The sequence below is a fragment of the Arachis duranensis genome, chromosome 4, assembly GCF_000817695.3.
Source record: "Arachis duranensis cultivar V14167 chromosome 4, aradu.V14167.gnm2.J7QH, whole genome shotgun sequence".
Lineage (NCBI taxonomy): Eukaryota > Viridiplantae > Streptophyta > Magnoliopsida > Fabales > Fabaceae > Arachis > Arachis duranensis.
Genome location: NC_029775.3, coordinates 104,955,390 through 104,960,064, shown reverse-complemented (window position 1 = coordinate 104,960,064; position 4,675 = coordinate 104,955,390). Strand labels below are relative to the sequence as shown.

Genomic DNA, 4,675 nt, shown 5'->3' with positions numbered 1-4,675 from the left:
TGCCTATGTGATTACTTGTGATTACCTGCTACTTGTTCTACTTGCTGTAACTGTTTGTTTGTGCTTGAACTTCCTATCTGTGTTTGCAACTGGGACTCTGTTGGTTTGTGGTGATTGGTTGCTGGATTGGATTGTTTGGGCCTAGGGCCGTGGATGGAATGAGATGAACCGATGGTTGATTTCATTTGTGTTTCTGGTTTGGAATAAAATATGAAAGGCTACTTTGGTTCAGTATAGATAAACCATTTTGAAAGGTTTTTGAGTTTTTGAGAATTGAATGGTTCCTCTTTCAGAAAAGATTTCCGACTTTACTTTTATTGTAAAATGTTGTTTTTGAAAAGAGGCATAAGACGGTTATTAATCACTGGTGCGGTTATCTTCACGTATCCTATTACAGTAATTCCCAAAAAACCCTCTACTGAGAACCCTTTCGAGGATGATGTTCTCACCCCCTTACATTTTTCCCCTTTCAGGATGTGGGCGCAGAAGTCACGAAGAGTTTATTTAATTATTTTTGAGATGTTCTGCATTGTATATATATATATATATATATGGATGTACTGTTGATGAGTTTTGTAAGTGGTATGGTATCTATGGATGTACTTTGTCGAAGGAAAATATTTTGAGATGCGGCTTTGCGGTAAAAAGATTTAAACAGACTCATATTTTAGTATTAAATAGTGTAAGTATCGTTGTAATATCCGAACTATTAGAATTGCGCAGCTAAAAGCGTGAGGTTTGGTAGTTAGGATCTCACTTCGTCGTTTCCTTCATGTTTCCAGTCAACAGGCATCGCTCGCTGACATATTCAAATACCCCTTACTCCACTCATCACATCCATTTTCAACTCTCATTCTCTAAATTCTTAAAACATTGTATCACAAGTTTATCATTCAGAAAGATATGTGAAGCTTATTCATACAATCATCTTACAAATGAATAACATAGGTTAACTCAATATATAAGATATAATATTAAAAAAATCCTTTGCTTTCATCATATAATATATTATATATACAATAGTATCTCCTTTCTTTCTCTAATAAGAAATTATATTTAAAGAATAAAAATTATTTAATAATAAAAACTCAAGATGTATCTATTTTCACATAAAATTGATAATAAAAAATTATTTAATAATTTAATATATTTAATTAAATTATCATATAATAATTCTCAACTATTAATTTTACATAAAAATAATTGTAGACAAATTTTTACCTCATTTAATAACTTCAAGTTGAGTTAACTAAAAAAATGTAAATATAAAAAAATGTGTATAAGACTTTTCATATTTATTGTATGAAATTTATATTTTTAATTAATTTACCTCAAAATTATTGAACAAACTGCAATTATTAAATAAATTTTTTCCTCTATAAAGATATTACGTTATAATTCTAGAGCAAAGAATTAAAGCAGTTCAAGCACAGCGTAGGAGAGAGATGATAAGGGGAAAAAGATGTTCATGAAAATAACTGATTGAGTTAGAAGAGAAATGATAATTCGTAGTCGTAGAGCATCTAATTTATCGATATTTCAATGATTTATTCGTGTATTCTCAAATGGGGATATTAAGGGCTTTTTGAGTAAAGATATTGTCTGGAGGCCCCTGCGGCCTGCTGATATATAGTTCTCATTTAAAATGAAACTACCACACTCAATAATGATTCAGGTGTACAGATTTAAATCTGTACAGATATACAGATATTTCTTTTGGTTAAATTACTTTATGACACGTGATTTTTTGTCTCTTACGAGAGAGCAGCTTAATAGATCATATTCAGCTTGAGAGAATCACACAAACAGGTGAGCCACTAGTAAGTTTTGAATCATTATTAATGAACTTTTTTTAATCTTTGGTGAATGCTTTAGTTTTTGAAGCTTTTTATTATATTTATTGTTATTAGTATATGAAAACCGTTCTGTAGAGGTTATTAGTTTACTATAATAGTATTAGATGAAAATTAATATTAAACCAAAAAGGAAAAAAAACTTAATATTAAACCTAAGAAGAGCCAATGAGTTATAGCTCAAATGACATAATCTCTTTATACTCAATTAAGAGGTTGTGGGTTTGAGACTTCTATCTTTGATAAAAAAAAAAAAGAGCTAAAGTATGTGATTCTATTCTTCAACCACATTTTTATTATTTTTAATCTTGAGAAATTAGTTTTACATTTTTATTTTTATAATTATAAATTTGGTAAAATAATTAAAAAGATTAGAATAAAATTTTATTTCAAAACATAAATAAAAATTTTAGAATCTATTTAACAGTTATAATGTATAAAATAAATAAATTTTAATTACATAAATATGATAAAAAAAATCATGTTATTATAGATGATAGAAAATTCTTAAACTCTAAAGTATTTACTGTTATATAGGAATACTCTAATTAAAATTTTAAATAAGTAAGCGGTATACTAAAGATAAAAAAATTTTAACCCGTTATAATTTGAATTTGTTGTGTATTGTTGTGATGCGAAAGTTATTATGTAACTGATAGTTAGCATTTATTCGGATTGATTTTTTTAGTGAAAAAGTATTTTTTTTAAATAAAGTATTTTTATAAAATTTTAAATATGTTTAGATATTTAAAAAAATTATTTTTATCAAAAAATCAATAATTTAATTTTTTAAGTCAATAATATTTTTCTTTTTTAAAAAAGTAAAAGCAAAAATTTTTTAATATTTAATTTTTTTAAAAATCTATCCTAATGTGCAATCGTTTGTTTCTGATTATAAAAAAAAATTACATTTTCCAAAAACTAAGATGACCCTCATGTTTTTGTTTAATAAAATTAAGTTCTTAGATAAAAAAATTAGTAAAAGTTGTTTTTAGCATAGTTATTAAATTCAGTTTGATCTTGTTAGTCAAATTGGTAAATTCAATTTGACTTAGTTGATTGAATTAAAAATTCGGTCATCAATTCGTATTGGGTCATTAAAAATAAAGATCCCGCTAGGGAGATAATGGGTTATTGAGTTATAAAATGAACATCCTCCACTAATTTTGGGGTTCACCAAGGATCGAATTCTTGACCTTTCAAATCTAGCGCTCTAATACCATGTCATGATATCGCTCATCCCAAAAGCTTCAACTGATGGAAATAGGTAACGCTAATGATTATATCTCAATACTCCCTAAACCTCCATTATACACATTTAGGGGTAGAAAAAGACTAGCCGGCCTGTCAGGACCTGTAGCCTGACCTGTGTTTGGCCTGACCTGGCCTGGCCTATTATAAAATAGGCACATAAAAGACTTATTATGTTAGTAGGCCAGCCCCAAGCTCACTAATTAACCTTATAAGCCTGTCGCCTGGCCTGTTAATACATAATTACATTGGACAATGTTGGTGAAGCTGTATGCGCTAGTGAGGACGACGTTGAAATTAGGGGTGGAAGAAGGCCAGATGGCCTGCCAAGGGACTGTTATAAATTAGACACAGGCTCAGTCTCTTATAAAAGTCTTATTATATTAATAGGTCAGGCCCATGCTCACTAATTAGCCTTATAGGCCTATCAGGCCTACCCTGGGCTTGTTAATACATAATTACATATATAAATAATTTTTTATTATTAAAAAAATTATGAGATATTTTAAATTTATTATATTTAATTATAAATAGTTTTTTATATTTTAAATACTTTAAAATTTAAATTTTTTATAAATATTAAATATCATATATTACATATAAATATGTTTATTAAAAAATATTTTTTTAAATAATATTTTTATTTTTGTAAAAAAAAATATCAGTGAGGCTCTAATACTTTTACACATTCAATTATTATTAAATAAGCGGTTTAATAACTTAAAAAATTAATTTTATGTCAACTTGACAATAAACATATAGTGTTTTTGTCAAAAAACGAGTCTTTAATTTATAGTTAGAAATAATCTTCTATCATTAATAAGTGAAATAAATATATTTGTAATAAATTAGTCATAATATCCAAATTTATTTATAACTGTATATTATTGTTGATAAAATTTAAGAGAAAATTTTACTCTTCTTTTCTAAAAGATACTAAAATGATATTTTTTCTCTTTACTATTTATAAAATGTATATTTTTCTTTTTCATAACTTTTAAGAAGACTCATCTTTAATCCATTTTAAATTGTTTGTGTTAATTATTGTCACAGTATCTAAATTGTGCATATTACTAGTATGTAGTATTTATTAATTAAATAAAATCAATAACAAAGTATTGATTCAAAATGAGTTTATTCAAAATGAGTTTATGATCTTCATATTTAATTTTTTATATTTTAAAGTAACTATTTTCAGGATTAAAGTTTTTTAATTGTAATAGAGATTAGAATTTTGAATTTGATTTAAATTTTAATTTTTTTTAATTAATTTACATATGACTAAAAATTCTTATAAGGGAGTTAAATTGTGTTTTTTGTCTAAAAATTAAAGACAATGTACATTATAAATACATAACTCTCCAATTTTTTTCACTCATGTAATTATTTTCCTTAATTACAAATTAAAAAAAATTAAGTCAATTTCACCACAATCAAACCCAAGGACCATTTATATATAAACATTGCATAATTAGACTCTTCTTATAAAATTTTTCTTTGTATGTATTTTTTTAGTTATTTTAATTCATATATCAAGTATATAAATTAAATATTATTAGAATTTAAAAGTA

At 25.8% G+C, this 4,675-nt stretch overlaps 1 protein-coding gene across 1 annotated transcript in view; it reads left to right on the top strand.

Annotated features, from left to right (window-relative positions):
* Positions 1 to 532, top strand: part of LOC110280189 (uncharacterized) — a 3,488-nt gene extending 2,956 nt beyond the window's left edge. Inside the window, exon 4 of the mRNA XM_052259944.1 lies at positions 474 to 532. The gene's annotated coding sequence lies outside the window, so the exon portion shown is untranslated. The remainder of the gene's footprint in view (positions 1 to 473) is intronic.
* Positions 533 to 4,675: the final 4,143 nt, after the last annotated feature.